Source organism: Amblyomma americanum, chromosome 1 (assembly GCF_052857255.1).
Source record: "Amblyomma americanum isolate KBUSLIRL-KWMA chromosome 1, ASM5285725v1, whole genome shotgun sequence".
NCBI lineage: Eukaryota > Metazoa > Arthropoda > Arachnida > Ixodida > Ixodidae > Amblyomma > Amblyomma americanum.
In genome coordinates, this window is record NC_135497.1 from 64,441,677 (window position 1) to 64,464,538 (window position 22,862).

The following is a 22,862-nucleotide window of genomic DNA, read 5'->3' on the forward strand; positions in this document are numbered from 1 at the left end:
AGACAGACGTAACAAGTGCAACTCTGCAACTGTGTATTCACTTGAAAGCGAGTGAATAGATCAGCAAAAAGGCAAGACCAGGCTTCAACAAGCTGGCTATCCTACTCTGCTCAGTTGCCAAAGTGTTACTGAAAAAGGTTAAAAAAAGAAAAGTGTAATAACTGTGCAAGAAACGATGTTGCCAAACAGAAAACTAAACCTGTGATAATTCCTTATATTCATAAGATGGCACACAATCTGAAACATGTTGAGGCAAAGTTTAAAGTTCGTGTAGTTTTTCCACCCCCAAGAAGCTGTTCTCCTTGTGTGGCAAAATGGATTCAAACAAACCGAAACAAGCAGAATGCCAGAAAAAGCATGTGACGCCGTTTGTGAAATGTGCAGTGGGCGTAGTTTATCAGATCCCATTGACGTGTGGGAAATCTTACATTGACCAAACGGGCTGATGTATTAATGATAGCCTTGCTGACCATAATCACGCATTAAAGAACGGCACGGGTTCTTTCTTACCACATTACTTTAAATCCTGCAGTGAAAAAGAAGAAAAAATGCCAGGCGAAGCTGAAGAAAACAAAAATCTTAAGCAGGGGCAAAGATACTACAGCCCGTGAACTTATAGAGGCGTTCCATATCAACAAAGGCGAAGAAAAGAAAGTGTGTTTTTAGATATGTGCTGAGCCACATTTTTTTCTATAGCCATTTGTTACCTTTTTGTTTCTACTTGTGCGCATGTGTGGGTCCCTCTCTGCTCTTGCCTTTTTGTCTATATATTCACTTGCTTCAATAGGTGAATAAACAGTTGCACTTGTTTCGTCTGTCTTCCCCCAGCATTGTCTGTTTTGCACGTCTGTTTTCAAAACCATGCACCAACTTAGCCCTACAGAGAGTATTACCAAATGGGATGTTTTTGAATGAGCCGCAAGTTGGAATAAAGGGCCTTGTTGATGGCCCTGAGGCGCATTGTGTTTGCTTATGTGTTTTTTTGTGAACTCTTTCAGCTCTTAATCTTTTGCTCAACCTTGGGTACACTTTGGCAAGCTTATGAGAGGAGGTCTAAAATTTGTGGCCGTTAGTTGATGGAACGAAAGGCAAAGGTTGTACCAAAAGAGTCTATTCATTCAAACATCTCTCAACATATTTGCCATTGATGTCAGTGTGTTTCTTGTGACAGGTTTATTTTTCCTAATATGCTTTGAAATTACTCCTTTGTAGCTTTTGCACTTCACTGTTCCGAGTGGCAGTGGTCTCATTTCTGGAAATAAACAGTGGTCCTAGATGAATCTTCATTCACAAAATGCTGTTGGAATTCAACAAATCAATAGGGGGGCCTGAGCCCATAGTGAAAATGGTACAGTATCCTTGTTCATTTTTGTTCTTTCAAGAATGCCGCCGTTGTCTTTGCACCATCTCCACATTTTTCTCATATTTATAGTCAGTATGTGTATTTGGAAAAGCACCATGAAGCAGTTATGCCTCTAGAACGACATAGGAATGCCACTCTAAGCTTGACAAGACAGAACATTCATGCAGCAAAATGTATTGCCAAAGTCCACAAAAATTTGGAGCTCCTCGCATAAATGGCACCAAAAACATAGGCTTACTTGTTACCTGCCTGCAGCTTTCTTGACGTGAGAAACATAATGCAGGTAAGGCATGGAACACACTCGCTTCCTCTCTTCATTGCTCTTCAAATGCTGTGTGTGTGTGTGTAGTTCTCATTTCTCCTCCTACCTTTCTTGCTTTTTCACTGTTTCTTTTTTCGCAGGGCTATACCCACCAACCAAATCTTTGCTTGCATGTTTTCTTGTTTGAAACGATGCATTAGACATTAGTATATATGGATCACCCCATACACATCAGAGTCACTAAATAATTTACAATCGAATTTTCTCTTGATGCTGTTTTGATTCCAGCGGCTAGGAGGTGGTTGTGATATCAAGGGTTGGTGTACGTCACATGCGGCATAAAATAAACTGCAATATAACTGCTCCTTCTTTGTTTTCATTAACTGCAATGCTAAAACAAGGCTGTCTCAAGAGCTAGAATGACTACAAATGAAGAAGCAGTGACCTATACTGACCGTTGATGTCATAGCCATTGTCTGGTTGTCTAAACCGAAACAGCATGAGAAAATAAATTGAATTTTAAATCACATAACAGTCGTAGCTAAACGCCATGCGGTGATCCATGCATTCTAATATCTTATGCTTCACTACAGAGAAGACAAGATGTAACTAAAATCGGGTGTCATTTTCAAAAGTGAGTAACAGTATGATATTCACTGTGGTCTCCCTTTATTATTGTTTAACCATGTTCACAATACATCAACCTTTTCATGCAGTGCAGATGATAGTAACTGCATGAAGCTTATCTATTTAATAAGGTACACTACTTGTGCAATGTATGAAAGAACTCGGACCGGCACCTACAAAATGTGCCAACTTTCTTCTGTCATGAGCATGTTTGCGATTCGTAACGGTGAGAGAAAGCTGAGCTAGCAGCACAAGCGGCCACTTCAGCAAGAATGAAACAATTAATGACCTCACTGACACCACGCCTGGCCTCATCTTTTTTTGAGATGCATATAATTTCGTATATGTAGAATTGCAAGGGAAATTAGCAGAGCTCAAAACGGGACGAAGCCTTTGCAAGTTTGTCCAGCGTTACACTATGCGTATGACCCTTTTAATTGTTGAGAACTGGAAGTAATTTCCTCACTAAATTCCCTTGAGATGATAAATTCATGCATTTACATTTCGAGCACTCTATCTCGAGTCAACATACACTGAAGCTGGGTGCAACACTAATGAGGTGTATAATTCAGTGTTTGGTGTTCAGAAGCTTTGTACACCACAGCTCTCTGGAATATGAAATTGCACATGTGAGCATATGAAAGATCTGTTTTTAGATGGACCAGCTTATTATTAGTCATTATACAACCTCACTTACACAGCTTTACACTCGATATCTAAAAGCAATCTTTGTGCAACGCACAGTTATGAGCAGGTTTTATTGCTTTCTCAGTGCATAGCAATCGTGAACTTCATGTATAAGTAATTTTAAAGTGCTCTGAAAAATTTCAGCCCCCAAATGAATGCCGCATAACTACACACAACATAAGCTTCAGTTATCACTGGGCAACCAATTGACCTTACAGGGGAAGCCGCCACAGTGGCTCACTGGTTATGGTGCTCGGCTGCTGACCCGAAAGACGTGGGTTCGATCTTGGCCACGGCGGTTGCATTTTGATGGAGGCAAAATATGCTAGAGACCCGTGTACTGTGTGATGTCAGTACACATAAAGGAACCCCAGGTATTCAAAATTATCTGGAGCCCTCTATTACAGCACCCCTCATAGCTAAAGTCGCTTTGGGATGTTAAACCCCACAAATCAAGCAAAACTTAAAGGTACACTGAGGATAAATTAAAGTTGACCTGCTTTTCGATAGACTATGATATTCTAATGTCAAAGGAACTGCTGTCACCAAAAACTGAGCTTTAATAAGACGGAAAACACCAAAAGGTGAACTACAGGTGTTGTCATCACCAGCTGATTTTGCAAGTAAACTGTGTGCGTAGGCACCAAATTTTGGGCATGGATTGCAAAGGCTATGTTACACTGCCATTCACTTCAAAATGGTGGTAACCCGACCTTCTCGGTTCGGATATCATGAGTTTGACTCATGGAGCAGGGAAACTTTTAAATTCAAATTTCTCAGCCATAATTAGCATTTGCTGGAGAAACTTCAGCACATCCAAAAAAAGCCAGAAAATGCCAGGAGGTTCTAAAACATTTGCATGATTGAATAAGACGAAAATAGCCCAAGTTGTGGCAAATTTCTAAGCAAAAACAGCATTACCTAGAATATTTACCAGTACCATTTACAGTACCTTCTTCTTCACAACTTCCTCAGTTCCCCTCTAAGAAGAAAGTCCACAGGGTAAACTGTTCTGTGGTCGTGGAAGAAGGGCGCAGCCATTGAAAGACCCCACTTCTCGCAAGAATTTCTGGACTGCTTCAAAAAAGTGAAAAACACATTTTCAGATGAGAGCATTGGATCAAATGGGCATTACCTTGAAGGAGATTAAATATGGGGCACCGGAAAATAATTACACAATTTTTTGATAAAAAATCTCCCCTCATAAAACAAGATGTTTGGCTAATTTCAGCCATACATTTATTCACAGTATGAATGACGATTTTGAGACATAGGTGAGAGGATGCACAACAAAGGATGCATTAAAAAAAACGGTTACCTCCACATGATGTGGCCCACAAAATCGTAATTTGCGGATACATTGAATTAAGCTTGCCCAAGCGGCACTCTTTTACGCCATGTATTCTAGCAGTCTCTTAAGCACTAAAAAAAATGGATACATCCACATGATGTGGCCCACAAAATTATAATTTACACATGCCTTGAATTAAGCTTGTCCAAGCGGCACTCTTTTACGCCATGTATTCATGCAGTCTCTTGCGCCCGAAAAAAAAAAACGGATACATCCACATGATGTGGCCCACAAAATCATAATTTACACCTGCCTTGAATTAAGCTTGTCCAAGCGGCACTCTTTTACGCCATGTATTCATGCAGTCTCTTATGCACTAAAAAAAAAGATACATCCACATGATGTGGCCCACAAAATCATAATTTACACATGCCTTGAATTAAGCTTGTCCAAGCGGCACTCTTTTACGCCATGTATTCATGCAGTCTCTTACGCACTAAAAAAAAAAAAGGATACATCCACATGATGTGGCCCACAAAATCATAATTTACACATGCCTTGAATTAACCTTGTCCAAGCGGCACTCTTTTACGCCATATATTCATGCAGTCTCCGTGGTGCAAAATGCTGTTCATTCAGGTGAGTTCCTCAACTATAACAACTGCTATACAATGTTGAGCAAGTGGAAAAATAAATGTGAGGGTAAACTGTTACACTTCAAATATAAAAGGAATGTTGTTTTATTTTCCTGCATTTCAGAACTTTTCCGCAATGAAAAGAAAAGGCAACAGCTGCGATGTCCTTGTGACAGCACAGTTGTCCCACATAAATTACTCACCTGCATTAAACTTATCCCATACTACCCATACGGCAGACATCGTTGCTTCACCGCCTCACCGGCGTTCAAATAAATTACCTGCGTTATCGATGAAAACAATGAAAGCGAAGAAAATACCCACCTTGAATTAAGCTTTTGTAAACGGCACTCTGATAGTCACCGCAAGCGGCAGACATCGTTGCTGTCATTGAAAAGCACGAAAACCCAAAGGCGGCAGGGCGCCGCCATTTGCAATTACCGGCGTCGCGTCTATTTTCCACACTTGCCATGGCAACAGCTGCTCCGCGTGCGCGTTGGCGTAGGCAACCATGGCATGTACATAGTTGTCATGGCAAACAGCTGCTCCGCGCGCGCGTTGGCGTGGGCAACATTGAGCTTGTATGCAGCGGTAGCAGCGGCTAGCAAACGGAAACACGGTCGAGTATGCCGTGTTGTATCTGCCACAATATGTTCTGGGTGGACAGTCCAGCCCGGAAACCAATCATGGTGGGGGGAAAGAGGTCCTCCTTGTCTACGTGGGTGTGAAGTCTGTGTAGAATGATGTGCTCCATAGCCTTCCCCAGGCAAGACGTGAGCGAGATGGGCCGGAGATTTCCTAGCTCGAGTCGTTTGCCTGGTTTGGGTATGAAGATTACCTTGGCATGCTTCCAGCAGTCCGGAAGGCGACCTTCATGCCAATGGTGGTTGAAAAGGTCCGGAAGAGCTTCGACTGAATGGTCGTCGAGGTTGCGTAACATCTTGTTGGTGATGCGGTCGTCGTCGCCGGCGGCCCCGGTGGTGGTTCAGGGCGGCGCGGACTTCCGACGCCATGATGTCTCTTTCCATGTCTGGGTTCTTAGATCCTGTGTATTGCGAGGGGATGGGATGGGTATGTCTGTGGAGATGTTGATGTATTTGTCTTTCAAGGTAACGAGGAGTTCCTCGTTAGTGCCTTGAAACGCGTGTATGGCGCTGTTTAGATTCCTGTGGGATGCAGACTTGGTGTGTATTGGATCAAGCAAGTGCTTGAGCAGAAACCAAGTGTTCTTGCATCCCAACTGCCCGTTGAGGCGGTCGCAAGTCTGGTGCCATTGCTCATGACTGAGTTTGGCAGAGTAGGCTTCGATCTCTCGTTCGAGGCGAGCGAGGCGAAGCTTGAGAGGACGGTTGTGTTTGCGTCTGAGCCAGCGAGCGTGGAGGCTGCGCTGGGCCTCCCACATGCGCATGAGTTTGGCGTCGGGGGTGAGGCCATCCTCCTCTTGGGTGGCCATGCAGGTGGCGTTAGCGGCGTCGCGGAGCAGTCTCTCTATGTGACGAGGTCGTTTATGGGGTCCTGCGGACACTGAGCTCGCACGTACCGGAAAGCGTCCCAGTTGGTGTGTGCGACGGGGGCCCTTGCTGTCTGTGGAAGGTAGTGCTGAGAACATAATGATCGCTACCTATGTTCATACCGAAATTTTCCCAGCGCGCGTCTGGGATATTGCGGGCGAAAGTGAGGTCCGGACAGCTGTCTTGCGTGACGCTGTTGCCGAAACGGGTGGATCGTTCGGGGTCAAGGAGTAGCGTGGGACCCAGAGTCTGGGCTGTCTCCCAAACCTTGGCTCCTTTGCGACCACAGGCTTTGCGGGGGTAGCCCCACTCGGCGTGCGGTGCGTTAAAGTCGCCCATTATAAGTTGCATCTCGTTTCGCGCGGCTGCACAGGCCTTGCGGAGGAGAGTGGCTACTTTAGTGCTCTTGTCACTGGGGGGATGTACACGTTTCAGATGTTGAGCGGGGATTGGGTTCGGCTGTTGGGAAGGACCTGCACGAAATTGTGCGTAACTTCGGCGTAGTAAAGATCGAGCTGATTGGCTGTGAGGTTGCGGTGTACGAGGGTGGCGGTACTCGGGCAGAGATCCGGTGCCACCGGTTGGTTGTAGGTGACACAGCCGGTGAGATTGGTGTCAGTGTACGTTTCTTGGAACGCTATTATGTGGGGTCTGTATGGCTTAACCTTCAGGGTATGCTCCAAGGCCCTCCGCTTTGCCATGAAGCCCCTGCAGTTCCACTGCCATACCGTGATGGGCGCGCTAGCCGTCGCGTTTCGTGTAGGGTTCGGGGCGCTGCGGAGGCGCTATGGCGGTATTGATAATACCACCAGACCACGCGCGCGCGACTGCACTCTCGGGCGCAGGACTCGGACCAGGCCACTGAGTGCGCGGGGGGGGGGGGGTAGACCATTTGAGACAGATGGTGATGGTGTGAATATTGGCTGCCATGGCGGAACAGCCGTCAATGAGACGGTCAATAGTTGGGGTCAGCCGTTGGAGGGCGCCCTCTATTTTAGAGACACGAACGTCAAAGGCATCGAATTTGGCATCACTGTCGGAGGTGGAGGGTGGGGGAGCCTTGCGCTTAGTGCATTTGTGCTGGTCGGTGTCCATGTTGGAGTCATTGGTGTGATCGGGGTTGGGAACGCTAGCCATCTGCTGCGGCTGCGGTTTTTCGTGTGCCTGTGCCGACTCCAGGCTGTGAATTTTGGCATTGCCCTGTGCTAGCTGGAGCTGTATTTGTTTGACCATGCCTACCAGTTCCTTTACCTGCGGGTTGGCCAGTTATTTGGCTTGGAGCTGGTGGAGGAGTCTTTTATCCGACTTGCTTGGCGGGCTTGCTCTCCGGCCTGGTCTGGGAGTTAGCCCGAGAATTCCGAGAGCGTGATGAGGAGCGGCTACGGCTCTTGTGGCTGCAGCTGCTGCTTCGCAGTGGCGCGAAAGAGTCACCTCTCGGGGGTCGTTGTTGGTTGCCGCTGCCTCCGGACTGGCGGCCATGTGGCAAGGTTCCGGGTCAGTGTCAGTATCCGTGGATGATTGGCATGATTTGGGCCGGTTGGTGGCCACGAAACGGTATTTGCAGCTCCTGCTGCCAGTGGGATGTGGGCCTTTGCACACGATGCACGTGGCTTGACAGGTGAGTGGTTGGCCTGCTGGTTGGGCTCCTGTGGCCCAGCTTGCGACAGTTGAAACACGCCTCCGGGCGCCCCTTGTAAAAGAACACCTCGAAGGTAAAGCCTTAGTACCGCATGTATCGGGGAAGATTGGTGGTAGCGAAAGTGACGACAAAGTGTCGTGTCTGGTCCATACGGCGCACAGCAACGATGGGGAGGTCGGTGTTGCGAGCCCGAAGCTAGGCGAGGATTTCAGCGTCGCTTTCATAGCTGTATAGGCCCGGTACAGGATCCCCCGCACGGAATTGTGCGGGGCTGGGGCATAGGCGGCGACCGGTACTGCTGTGGTGTCGATGGTGATGGTTTGGACCTTGGCGTAAGACATCACGGTCGGGCGTGCTGACTGACTGTGTTGTTAGTGGGGTGTATTCGGACCTGGTCGGCAGTGACTGCCAGGCGTTTGTCGACTTTGGCGGCTTCGCAGATGGCAACAGCCAGTCGTGCGGGGCTGACGGTGTGGAGGTTTAGTGTGCCCTGCGGGCGGGGGACTATCTTGAGGTCTTCCAAGGGCAGGTGGGGAAGCGGACGTTTCTTGGTCGGCGGGGGAGGGCGGCCGCGACGCCGCGGTTTCGGGATAGCAGGTGTCGAGGCTGTAGTCTGGGCTCCAGCAGGTTGTTGCTGAATCGGAGATGGTCTTCGGTATCGGCGTTGCATCTCGAACGCCGTCCATGTGCCGTCGGATAATTCCGCGGCGGTAATGTCGGTGCCTTCCACAGTGTACGGCATAGTCGAGGCGTAGTTGGGCTCGGCGGGACGCGGCGTCGCCGCCGCAGCTGCTGGCGTGGCCAAACGAAATTGGTCGAAAATTCCGGAAATCTTGCCTACCTGGGTCTCAAAAACACAACACCGGGTCCGGAGCGGAAGTTGTACGTCCAGGGCAAAAAAAAAAAGGTGAACGTAAGTGGCCCGGAACACGGAATTTGGTCGGAGAAATACGGAACGCATGTGAGGTGCGCCCGTTTGCTCCGAGCGCTCACGGCGATCCAAGGGCATTGGCGGTCTCCTCTGCCTCCTCGGGCGTAGAGCCCGACGGAAGTCGCTGAGTTAGGGAGTGAGGTAGGGTTTGATTGTAGGCAACTGCTACCGCTTCATGCGCTGTACATGCGGCGCCTACCCAAATGGCATCGTGGGCTTGCCCGTAATACTTAAGGAGGGTATTAGCGCGAGCTACGCGGCGAGGGATCTGATATTGGGGATGGGCGTTTCGAGGAAGGGGTTTCACAACGTGTGGTGTATGGATGCGTCAGTCTATAGGGTTGACTGGTTAGCCAGTGTGTTGGTGCGAAGGGAGGAGAGTATGTGGCGGCCAGTGGCGCTCGTGGCAAGTCTAAGGTACTGTGTCTCAAGGTGCGCGTCAACTAGTTCTTGAATGGTGTTATGCATGCCTAGTGCAAGGGGTTTGGCTGTACTAGTGCTACGAGGTAGGTTTAGGGCTGCCTTAGTCGCAAGGCGGATTCTGAACAGGTGTGGTGGAACCGCAGCTGTCTACGAGTGGTACTGTGGAGCAGCGTCTGTTTTTTAGAAGAGGCCTAGAGACCTGCCCTGAATCAAACCTCTTGGATTCAGCTTACGGAACACCCTTCGTCCTTTTGTGCTGAGCTCGTTGCAGTTCAAGAAGCACTCTGCTCCGTGGCCGACATAACTATGCTCCCTGCGGCCCGCGTTGTCATCCGCACTGACGCCCTTCAAGTTGTCCGGTTGCTACGACGTGTTAGCCGCTGTCCAACGATATGTCAGGTGTTGCGTCTCGCCTACGACGCGCGGTATAGCCGGCGCGGATGCAACGGACGCCGCGGCTTCGTTCTAAGTGGCGGTCATTTTGGGCCCGTTCATCCTTTGCCGGGACCTTCGGATGTTTCCAGCTTTGCCCCAGGCCGCCAGGCCAACGCTACCCTTGGGGCTTGCAACCCATTTGCAACAACTGGTTGCCAGCGGTGAGATCCCGACAACGGAGGCCAGCAGCGAAGATATGCGGTCAACTGTATGCTGAGCAGCACAACGACCATCCGGGAGCAGTGCAACGAGCCCTGTGTGATGACTGGTTGCCTGCAGCGGAACGACTGCGCTGAATTCTTGGCTGCGAGGTTTGGTGAGTGCGGGACTTTCTTCTTCTGAGTTTTGCCAGGCTTTTGTTAGTGTCAGAAACAGAGTTGGTAATTGTGTTGTCGTTGCTGCCGGGTTAGTTTGCGGCAAGACAATAGTAGGCAGTAGAGAAAGCAGCATTCGGAGCAGCCATGGATTTGAAGTCGTTGCGCAAACCGAAATTGCTGGAGCTTGCAAGAGAGTTGGGTCTGGATGTCTCAGACAAACTCAGAAAACCAGAACTGCTAAGGGCTATTCTTGAGTTGGAGGCTGAGGATGACGAGCTGTCGGAATGCCTTGAGACCATTGACGAGAGGGAACAAAAAGATAAAGAGAAAGAAGAGCGCGACCGTAAAGAACAAAAAGAGAAAGACGAGCGCGAACGTAAAGAACAAAAAGAGAAAGAAGAGCGCGACCGTCAACACGCTTTGGAAATGAAGCGTCTCGAGGTAGAGATGGAACGCGCTCGTAATGGAAGTCAGGCACACGGTGCAGGAGAACGGGTATCGTTCAAAATGACTGACCTGATGCGGCCGTTTAAGCTTGGAGAGGACATTGGTTTGTTCCTGGTTAACTTTGAGCGAACGTGCGAGAAGCAGGGGTTCTCTCGGGAAACGTGGCCACAGCGCTTGCTCACTTTGTTACCCGGCGAGGCGGCCGACGTAGTCGCTCGGTTGAAGAGAGAGGAGGCAGAGGATTTCGACCAAGTGAAATCGAGTCTGCTAAAAAAGTACAGGCTGTCAGCGGAGGCGTTCCGTCGGAAGTTTCGGGAAAATGAAAAAGGCAGAAGTGAGTCATATACAGAGTTTGCCTACAGGCTTATGTCAAACATGCAGGAGTGGCTCAAAGAAGAGAAAGCGTTTGGTGACCACGAGAAAATTCTGCAGTGTTTCGGGCTGGAACAGTTTTATAGTCGGTTACCTGAGAACGTGCGGTACTGGGTCTTGGATAGGCCAGACGTAGTACAGTGGCTAAAGCCGCCGAGCTAGCCGAGGAGTTTGTGACGCGTCGGGCTCGCGGAGCTAAGGACGGTCAAAAGGGTGAATTTGGCTCCAAGTCTGAGAGGCCGAAGTTCACACCCATGAGAGCAAGGGGGGACACACGTAGTGCGGATGCGAGTGAAAGCAGTCCGACCGAACGTAAGGAGACGGCGGCAGCCGAAGCCGAACGCAGAAAGCGGTTCGAGAGGAGGCAAGCGCGCGTGTGTTATACGTGCCAGAAGCCGGGTCACTTTTCGGCGCAGTGTCCAGAAACAAAAAGAAAAGTCGTGTGTTTGTCATTATGTAGCACTGACGAGAACATGAAGCTTCTCGAGCCTTACATGCGAGACTTCCTCGTGAATGGGAAAGAGTGCCGAGTGCTTCGTGATTCCGCAGCTACAATAGATGTAGTTCACCCCTCTTACGTAGAACCCGATATGTTCACGGGCGAGTGCGCATGGATCAAGCAAGCCGTGGAAGCTCACAGCGTGTGTCTGCCCGTAGCAAAAGTGCTTATTGAAGGACCTTTCGGAGCACTTGAGACGGAGGCCGTAGTGTCATCTATGCTGCCCCCCCAGTACCCGTACCTATTTTCGAACAGGTCCGATCACCTCCTGCGCGAGAAGGGGCTTTTGTTTGGTGAGGCTAGCGTTCAGGCCTTAACCAGATCGAGAGTTCGGGAGCTCGCTGCAAAGGCGGTAGTTGCGGGGCCGACGTTGTCGAACAATGAGAAAGGGTCGGAGGCGCAGCAAGCTGATATTCCGAGCACGTCAGAACTGGATAAAATTGAGCCTGTAGCGTTGAAGGCACCAGGTACTGGAGAGGAAATGCCCGACACGGGAAAGTTAGAAGAGCTTCCGGTCGAGTTTCCGGGACTAGGCTCAGTGACGAACAGGGAAGACACTGATCAGGTCATTAGTGACTTAATCATTAAAGCACCGCTGTCGGCTGAGCAGAAAACCGAACTACACCAACTCTTACAAGAGTTTCAAGGTCAGTTCTCTAAGAGGCCTGGTAGGACTTCTGTCCTTACTCATGATATAGAACTTACCTCCCCAGAGCCAGTACGATCCAAGGCGTACCGGGTGTCACCCCGCCAGCGCGATATTATGGAGGCTGAGGTAAAGAAAATGCTACAGCTCGGAGTTATTGAGGCGGGTGAGAGTGATTATACCTCCCCTTTGATTTTAGTTGAGGTACCGGGCAAGGAACCTCGTCCTTGCGTCGACTACCGCAGGCTTAATTCCATCACTAAGGATCAAATTTATCCGATCCCTAACATCGAGGAGCGCCTTGAGAAAGTTAGTAGCGCTCAGTTTATTTCCACCCTAGATCTTGTCAGGGGTTATTGGCAGGTTCCACTTACAGAAGAGGCTAGTAGGTATGCGGCGTTCATTTCACCAATGGGAACATTCCGTCCTAAAGTTTTGAGTTTTGGTTTGAAGAACGCGCCATACTGCTTTTCAAGCCTCATGGACAGTGTTGCGGGGACAGGAAGAATTCGCTTTACCGTATTTAGACGACGTAGCGATATTTTCCGCATCCTGGTCTGAGCATATGGCACACTTGCGGGCAGTGCTAACCCGCCTGCGCGAAGCGGGCTTGACAGTCAAGGCTCCCAAGTGCCAATTAGCACAGGCCGAGGTTGTCTACCTCGGTCACGTGATTGGACAGGGTCGTCGCCGCCCCTCTGAAATAAAGGTGGCCGCTGTGCGAGACTTCCCGCAACCGCGCACGAAGACCGATATTCGGTCGTTCTTAGGTGTCGCCGGCTACTATCAGAGGTACATCCCCAGGTACTCCGATATCGCGGCTCCCCTGACGGATGCTCTAAGAAAAACAGAGCCCGAAACAGTCGTCTGGAGCGAGACAAAGGAAAGAGCTTTTAGCGCCCTAAAGAGCGCCCTAACAAGCCAGCCTGTGCTACGATCGCCAGACTACACAAAAGGGTTCGTTGTTCAGTGCGATGCTAGTGAACGAGGCATGGGCGTTGTACTGTGCCAAAGGGACAATGGAGAAGTGGAACACCCCCTCCTGTATGCTAGTCGTAAGCTGACCTGTCGTGAGCAGGCGTACAGCGCCACCGACAAAGAGTGTGCGTGTCTCGTGTGGGCCGTTCAGAAATTGTCATGCTACCTAGCCGGCTCGAGGTTTATCATTGAGACGGATCACTGCCCTCTCCAATGGCTGCAGACCATCTCTCCCAAAAATGGCCGCCTCCTGCGCTGGAGCCTCGCTTTGCAACAATATTCCTTTGAGGTGCGTTACAAAAAGGGGAGTCTCAACGGTAACGCCGATGGCTTAAGTCGAAGCCCCTAACGTGGGAATCCACCTCAAAGTTGTTTGTTAGTGATGTTTTCTTCCTGAGGCAGGATTTTTAACATATTGCTTTTGTTAGTGTTTCAAAGTGATTATGTGCTTTCTAGTGCAATTTTCCAATTTGTGGACGCGTTCTGAGTGCTGCTTGACTACTGTAAGGAACTAGGCAGTAGTATAAAAGGGGAAAGAGCCTGGCAGAGCTTAGTGAGGGTTGTCTCGTGCTTGCTGACTGAGCGGTTGCGTTTCGGCGTAGTTCTAACGCTTGCTGGGAACGAGCACAAAAATGGCAACTCTCCCGAAGTCACTTTGCAGTGTCCTGTGTGATCCTGAACCTGAGAACGAGGCCTTCTCTGTGCGCTGCGCTCAAGCAACGTCGAGGGACGATCGGTTTCGATTACGAGCATCATCGAGCGACATCCCTCTGGACAGCGGATGCAGTCCCCTGACCATCGGGATCTCCTTCTCCCGGCGGGGCGGTCTGTTACGTCTCGCCTACGACGCGCGGTATAGCCGGCGCGGATGCAACGGACGCCGCGGCTTCGTTCAAAGTGGCGGTCATTTTGGGCCCGTTCATCGCTGCCGCAACGCCTCCCGCCAAGCGCGTCCAGGCAGGTTTCAGTGCCACGTGTCGTCGTGCGTGCGTGTGTGTGTGTGTGTGCATGTTGGTGCCCACGCTTGTCAAAGCGCGGCAGCCGGGGAGAGGAGCTCCCCAACTGGGAGGCGAGGAGGTCTGACCGGCGCCGGCCCGGCGGACGCGCCCGTCACGTCTGGACATGTTCAAGCGTCGCCGTATCGGACGCCTCTTCCCAAGCCGTTCCTTCTTGCCCTCGACTCCGTGGGTATAAAGGGAGCTGCCCCGGACGCCAACGAGAGACTTCGATTTCTTCCTTCGAGTAACGTGGTCGCCCTGACCGGCTGCTCTTTTGCGATGCCAGAATAAACAAGTTGTTCTGTTGCCAGTCGACTCATCCTTGCCGGGACCTTCGGAAGTTTCCAGCTTTGCCCCAGGCCGCCAGGCCAACGCTACCCTTGGGGCTTGCAACCCATTTGCAACACAGGACATCCACCGGCTCGCGGCACGCATCTGCAGCCAGTAGTATTGAGTGGGTCCCACGGATCTGCTGACCTATCAAAGCCCGGCATAATTAGCGACCCGCCTTGGCGAATACAACTCATCGCCGCCTCGGCTCCTTCATTTGGACAATTTTACCCTCCTTTCATCAAGAAAGGAACTCCTCCGGCGCCGCACACGTGCTCTCATCCCTCCGTGTGCTTTAACCCTCCCCCGCGGTCTTACCCGTGCAGAGGAGGTTGGGCTTAGGATGATCCGGGTCGGGGTTGCCCTCACACCAGCCATCACTCGGAAGTGGCCTTAGTACCGACGAGGATTGTTTCCTCGGCCAGGGTGTCCGATATGTAAACACGAGGACATTGAGGCCGACATTCATCACTTACTGTGGGACTGCCCAGCTCACAAATATACAAGGAACCGGCACCTGATGGTAGCAGGTCTTTCACCAAGCAACCCTGCTTCATACATTGCCTGGACGCAGGGACCGTACCATCGTTCTCTACTGGACTTCATCAAATCAGCTAACCTTTTTCCATTCATTTATTCTCTACTACATCATCACACCTTGACCAATCATTGATGCCCTGGGGCAATAAATTTCGCTTTAAAAAAAAGAGCGTTAGCTACGGGAGTGTCGTGCTTACATAAGTGTGCTCTGCAAACGCGGAGAGGACCAAATCCAAACATCTGCGGATGTTTTTTTTTTTCGGAAACATCCCTTCTAATTAAGGTCCTCTGGACTTTACTTCTAAGACACAAGCAGCGCCATCTACCTCATGGATATTGCACTATTATTGCTACTTATGGACCTCCTGCATGTTTGTAAACAAACGAGGTGGCGCTGCAGTCGCTAGCGAGCTCGTGGTAGGCAAAAGGTCGGGGAGTGGCGTCGCGGATAGGTGTTGAGCGCGGGTTTTCAAGGCTTGTAGGCGCGTTTGCAGTTTCTGCGAATCATAGCAATGGTCGATGCTTCCAACTTAGTAATTTGTTGAAGTACACGAGCTCGCGTCGGCCACGTGCGGCCTATAAAGAGAAATAGTTTTCCACTGTATTGTATATATGGTTAGTAGTAAACATGTAGAAAGCGTTCCTGCAGTTTATTTATGCGCCAGGCATTGAATAAAACAAGTTTTGACACTCTGCACTAGCCGGAATGATTTTACTTCGGGACAATAGTGAGGGGAAGTGCTGGCCTTGTTTCGTCGGAGCAGACGTGCGCTCATCGTCTGCTGACATATGTACGCGTCGCGCTGTGCGAAAAGTGGGGACAGCGTCGTGTCCCTGATCTCCTCTGTCTCGCTTAGCGCTGTTTTTAGCCGCATGACCACGCACCAGCCAGGCCGACTTGTCCTCTTGTTAAGCTGGTCGATTTGGTGAAAATTTTTGATTTCTAGAATTATTTCTTTCTTAGCCCTGAAGTCTAGTTTCGTGACGAAAAATTATAGCAAAATATTGAGTACAAATTTATAAATTACGCTTTTTAGAAGTGTGGTCGTCAGAAATTGTGAGGTAATTTCTTTAATTTCAGTGCCGCATTTCTTTGACCAAAGCGATAGCGAAGATGCCATAAACTTTAAGGTTCGTTTTGTGACCTCTCACATTTTCTGCGACTGGATCGCTCACCTTCGTAATTCGCATGAAAATCAAATGATTCCATTTGTCGCAAACTATTCCTGAGACGTTGAGGAGCGTAATAAACCTCTCGATTTTTTTCCCTACACGTGCAGTACTGTGTTAGTTATTTCTTGTAAGAAACGTTTTCATGTAACTATGCATGCATAAGTACTGATCATATAGAAAAAGAACTAATCGCGTCATCGTGCAGAACAGCTAGGGCTTTATGTACATGCTGGCATAAAAAAACTGCGCACTATCTACTCAATTATTTGAGACCTTGGGGGGACTTGACGACGGTGTTAATTATAATTACCCAGAACTGCACCAGGTATAGCTATAAATAAAAGGAATTACTAAAACTAGCGTAGGAATTTGATATTTGCACCAAGTTTAGTTACATATCACATGCATGAATAACGAAAACACTTTTCATTGCCGCGTCCCCTCTCAATCTCGCCACGTGTCTGTTAGTAGCACGCGTGCGGCTGCTTCTTTTCAAACAAGCTTCGCGATCATGTACTACCTCATGAAACATGACACATGCATGATGCAATGAAAAACATATGGCGTTTAGCATACTTAAGGTACGCTATTTTAAGCACACCAACGCGACCGCGCAAGATTGACGCAACTTACCAGACTTCTTTCTACTCGAATGAAATAATTACGTCGTCATATCAAGAAAGAGTTTCAAGTAAATATTAAATGTCATAAAACGCGCCATTAAAACATGGTGTGCTATTAACAAAAAAAACGCATTCCTTGGGAGCGAGTGAACCTGTCGGCGCCCCGTGCACTCCGGCTCAAGGTGATAAGTACGTGTGCAGCTACATATGTCTTTTTTTTCCTTGAGCAATTATCAGCCTACTATCCTGAAGTTCAGGTGAATGAACGCAGTAACTTGCATGCTATTAAGTGCATTGAGTGGCAGTGCCTATCGAATCCCAGACTTCGCGCTTTACTACCGTGGCGTAATGCCTGTTGGCCAGTTTCCGAATGCGGCATTTATGCGCGAGAAACCTATCGAGGCTAATTTAATATTTTTTATGCTACTACGCGGATCCAGCAGTGACGCAGCCGGTCAATACATGCTGCTTCTGCAGTTCACAGGCTTGAAGCAGCCGCCGGTAGCTGCGGCAGCTGCGGTAGACACGGGCAAGCGTAACCTGTTTTGCCTACCATGCGAAAGTCGCTGCTAACATCAGCGCCACCGCATCTTCGTGACGTCGCGGGGTGAAGGAGGTCCATAGCCAGTTGCTATATCCGGTATAATTCTTCATTATATCAGCTAATAAATTCTATAAACGCGTGCATCACGGCACGACGAATCATTTGACACCATCCAGTACCCCCTGCGACAAACGGTTCGGCCGTAATGGCCGTTTAAAGTTACTTGAATGCACCGTTTGGCGCCGGAAAAGTCGTCGGTATACGAATCCCACACATATTTTGGTCTTCATCTCAATTAGTAATTTTATCCTCAAAAACATGCCAAGTCGTTTGACACCACTTCGAACATTATGCGTCAAACGGGTGGCCCCCAAATTTTATTATATCACCCGCCGCGGTGGCTCAGTGGTTAGGGCGCTCGACTACTGATCCGGAGTTCCCGCGTTCGAACCCGACCGCGGCGGCTGCGTTTTTATGCTAAGGCGCCCGTGTGCTGTGCGACGTTAGTGCACGTTTAAGATCCCCAGGTGGTCGAAATTATTCCGGAACCCTCTACTACGGCACCTCTTCTTCTTTCACTCCCTCCTTTATCCCTTCACTTACGGCGTGGTTCAGGTGTCCAACGATATGAGACATACTGCGCCATTTCCTTTCCCCAAAAACTAATTATTATTATTATTACCAAATTTTATGCAAATGGTGGTCCTGGGGGGGGGGGGAGATCCCACTTCGATGGTCGCTATACTGGCATATATATAATGGATCGAAAGTATATGTATTAATTGAGGCCACGCGCTCACTTTTGCCGTGTGATATACTGTGGTCACGTGGTTGTGTTGTGTTGGGTTTTATGGCACGTAGGCCATTAAGGCCATCATGCGCCAAGCTCAAGGTATAGAATTTGTTTTCTGTAGAATGTTTAGGAATATGAAAAATCGTCGATGGTGTAGATGGCCGAAAGAGATTGTACTGTCTAGTAATAACAGAGAAGAATAAATCTATAAATGGCTAAAGGTAAAAGCCCTAGAGAAGGCCAGGTAGCCTCAGCAACTATCCTTGGCTGGGCAAGGATCCTGAGGCTCCCAACCAATCAAAAAGCCCCACGCTTCTCAGGAATGAGAAAGTGGCTGAGGTGCATCATGTAATAAAGCAAACCAGTGGTTCAAAATTTAGTTTTTCAAGTACCCCTGCTTCTTTTAAAAAGCTAAAAATGGAAGGTATGTTAACAATGGCATTATCATCTAAGAGCAGTGCTGGATGAAGAGGAATGCATTCATTATAAAATTGAGTAAAGTACTTTTTTCTTAGTTTTTCCAGTTTCACAGATGAAAATAAAATGTGATTAACCGTAAGATCATCTCCGCATTCGCAAACAGGTTTGTCTTGATTTGTTAGCAAAAAGTTGTGCGTAAGGTGCGCGTGTGGCCTATCTGGAGACAACATAAAATCACTTCCTTAAAACGTTCCTGGTGCACACAATTTAAATTCACCCAAAACCGGCTTTACCAAGTGTAGTTTATTATTCACTTTGCCGTTTCATGCCGACTGCCATTTTTCACTTAATTTACGTTGTACTAAGTTCATGCAATCCTTAAAAGGTAAATTTACTTTCTTTATTTCCTTGCCATGAGCTTTTGCAGCGCAGACATCTGCCCTCTCGTTGCCTTTTATTCCGACATGACTGGGAACCCAGCAGAATTTTGTGTTTTGTCCTCGAGCTGTGGCTTTTGCTATCTTGTGTATGTCACCAAGAATCGGAGTCACTGCATTTGTAGAGTCCAGAGCTGTAAGTATACTGAGGGAGTCTGTGTAAATAATACTGTTGGTGAGGTTCTCATTTTCTATATTTTTCTATGGCCACACAGACTGCGTAACATTTTGCAGTGAAGATGGATGAGCACTGTGGAAGTCGTACTGTTTTTTCAGACTTCCCTCGGACTACTGCGCTTCCTATGTAAACGTCCGTTTTTGAACCATCTGTATAAAACTGAGTAGAACTACTGTATTTTTCTTCAAGTGCAAGGAATTCTTGTACTATAATTTGTTGTGGAGTTTGTTTTTTATGGCACAGTCTAAGAATGAGATCACAGATTGCAGGAAAATTTTACCATGGAGGCAGTGGATCTCGTCGCTGAGCAATATCAGGTAATGTATCTAGTGCGCCGAAGTTTTGGCACATCTGTTCAAAACGCAGGCCGAGTGGCCCGATAGCTAGCGGTTTGTTTTGAAACAGTGTTCTAGATGGGCACTTTGTGACTATTGGGTAACATAGGTGTTTGGGCAGCAAATGGATTTTTAAAATGTATGAGGATGTGAGCATGGTTCTTCTGTCTGCAGGTGACGGTTTGTTGATTCCTACATAAAGACTATTTATGGGCAACGTCCTGTAAGCACCAGAGGAAAGACGCAAACCTAAATTATGTATTGGATCTAGTCGTTTCACGGACGAAGGTCTCGCCGACCCGTAAACTAAACATCCCGTAATCTAAGGTAGAGCGTACCACTGAGCAATAAATTTGTAAAAGAAATGTCCTGCCAGCCCCCAAATGCTTACGTGACAGTACTTTGAGTATATTTAGGGATCCGGAGGCTTTTTTTTTTCAGTGCGTTTATACGAGGCAGGAAAGTGAGTTTTTTGTCAAAGGTTATCCCTAGAAATTTGTGCTCATTTTTGGCGGGTATCCGTGTTCCGTTCAGGTGTATGAATGGGTCGGCTTGTATGCCTCGATTCAGCGAGAAAAGAATGGCTACTGTTTTCTGTGTGGAAAACTGGAAACCGTTCTGATCTGCCCATGTCACTTACTGTTTTGGTCAATTTGACCTTCATTGCAGACAGACACGTCCTTGACAAAAGCAGTTAGTAAGAGCTAACGCTCTTAAAATCAATTGAGAGTAAGGTTCAGTGGTTAGGGCTTTCAGCGACTGAGCTGGAGTACCCGGGATTGAACACGACCGCGGCAGCCACGTTTTGATGGAGGCCAAACTCAAAAGGCACCCGCGCGCTGTGCGATGTCAGTGCACGTTAAAGATCCCCCTGTGGTCAAAATTATTGTGAAGCCCTCCACTATGACCAACCTTTCTTCTTTCACTCCCACCTTCCTCCCTTCTCGTAAGCCCCCTTTGGGTGCCCACCAAGATGTGAGACAATTACTGCGCCTAAATTTCCTTTCCTTACTAGTTTTTTCACTTCATCAGTCTAGTCATTCTCTTCTCTCTGAGTCTTTGTAACCTATTTGCACATTTTCTTGCCCAAAGAAGTGATGTACACAGCAAAAAACAACTACACAGGTAGTATTCACAAGTTTTAATGCATATAACACAACTCACGGCTGGGCTCGAAGCCAGCTAAATCTTATTATCAGAGTGCAAAACGTTTATAAATCATGTTTGCTTTATTTGCAACATGTGATGGCAGGCTGTTCCAATATATATATGTGGTACATAAATGACCTTCCGTAAAACAATTAGCATCACGTTATGCATTTTACTTTGTTATCATGGCCGCAGTGCCAGAAGATAGCGAGAAGTGGCTGAAATAAATCGTCATAAAGTATGGAATGATAGTAGAATTTGTGAAATAACATAAGTCTAGCAAACTGCTACCGTGATAGTGACTCTAGCTCGAAACAACTTTCCAATTTTGCTTTATTTACTATTCATACAGTCTTGCTTGATGTTTACTACACTTCAAATGCTTACCACTTCAATTCATAAGTGCACGTCATGCCAACACATACGGTCGGAAACAAAAATGGAGTATACCACTCGAGGTTCACTTACCATTGCTGTGCTATTTCTTGGCAGGATCAGGTGTAAAAACAAGTGAGGAGGTGACTGCTTTTATCTCGAGGCAAACCAGTCTGCTCCATCTGATCTGTAGCATTCCTGCCCAACGAAAACACCAAAAGGCATCGCAAGAGCAGCAAGCAACACAGTAGCACGAGGCATACAGCAGTTTTGCTCCTGGCAGCAGATGTAAAGCTAGCCTACCAAAGGCCTTTCACCTATTCCAAGGCCATAATCAGTCCGACTCCACGCAGGCATCCAGCAGGCATGTATGGCTAGAGTTAGTATTGGCTGCTGGTATGCATAGGAGATGCTTGAGTGATATTTTTCGTGTGTTAAGTGCCACATGCATTTCTAGGCCATGCAAAGTGGTGCTCCATCAAAATGTACTCATAAGGTGATATCTACAATGTTAGAGCAGTTGACACCATACCAACCACAACAGAGAAGTGTTAGGTTGTCAAAGGAAGCATATGGACTACCAGAGAAGTGGAATAAACAGGGTAAGCTTATTGTGTAAGTGAAGCACCTGAGGCCAGTGAGCTATAAATTGGTTTTGAGGGAGGGAAAGAAGCATTAACCGTCTCACTTCTCCATGGACACCTCAACCATGCTGTGAGGGAAGGGATGAAGGAGGGAGTGAAAGAAAAGGGGGGGGGGGGGGTAAAGACAGAAGGTGCCACAGTGGAGGGCTTTGGAAAATTTTCGACCACTTGGGGATCTCTCTTTCGCGTGTGCTGTGCTGACATCGCACAGCACTTGGGTGCCTTTTGCGTTTCCCCTCCACCAAACCCAGCTGATAACCTTAGCCGTGCTCTGAAAGCATCATGCACTAGTATTGTTGCAGCCAGTACTTCATCACTGAACCATATCACAGGAGAAAATGTGACAGAAAGTAAAACAAAATAAAGAGCCATTGCAGAGCTTGCTCTGGTAGCTACACAGTGTTACACAGTGGCTCGAGCCCAACTTGTGGACCAGGATCCTCTAAACTGTGGTAGTCCAATGGAAGTGATCCTTTACAGACATGGCAGCTATGTGCTTGGACCACTTTTTGCGTGTCCTGAGGCCGTATTTTGTGAAAATCCATCCCATTGCTATTTCATTTGGTCCTTTGCCATTCGTTGCTGCTCCCATTGCCGCAGGGCATTAGAGCAGGTGTTACGCTGGTTCTGACAGAAACATGCTCACAATGCCACCTGCTTGCATTAACACATCTCAAGTCCGTGTCGCACTGGCTGGCGGGCATAGATGCCAAAGAAAAACGACATCTTTGACATGCCTGAAGAGCTTTATCACCAATAATGCCCTCTCAGGAAAGAGCTTCTAAGACAAATTGGCAGAGCGTGGTCCGTGTGACTCGGCCGGACTGGATGTGGCAGCAAGATGCTGGCTAGTGGCGGTGCTGTGGCCACATTGGCTATGTCTGGGATTTAGGCATTCACTTTCCTACCTGCTGTTCCTTTTGCAAAATTGACAACATGGCTAAGTGGAATGGATTATTTATTACAGAATACAGCCCCTGGAAGCTTTGTCCCCAATAGTACCCAGTGCCACTAAAAGCACTATTCTTTCTTTTTGTATCATCTAATCTCAATTCCTGCACACTTTGAGTGGTGCAGATGATGAAGAGATAGGAGAGCACCTGGAAAGGAGCAGACCATCAGCTTCAAACATCAAGCCTGGCATAATGTTGCACATCCATTTATCATAAAACTTAACTCTTTTGTACAACTCTTGCCACAAATTTTCGTTATGACCCACTTAACGTTGCTTGTTTTTCCAGCTTTGCCTCAAAATGCTGA

The 22,862-nt window shown here is 48.1% G+C and overlaps 1 long non-coding RNA gene across 1 annotated transcript; it reads right to left on the reverse strand.

Annotated features, from left to right (window-relative positions):
* Positions 1–59: 59 nt before the first annotated feature.
* LOC144112901 (uncharacterized) lies at positions 60–5,330 on the reverse strand. Its single transcript, XR_013310534.1, has 3 exons — positions 5,190–5,330; positions 3,861–4,013; positions 60–1,252 (listed from the first exon to the last, which is right to left on the reverse strand). It is a non-coding gene; the product is annotated as an uncharacterized LOC144112901 (long non-coding RNA).
* Between the last annotated feature and the right edge of the window lie 17,532 nt (positions 5,331–22,862).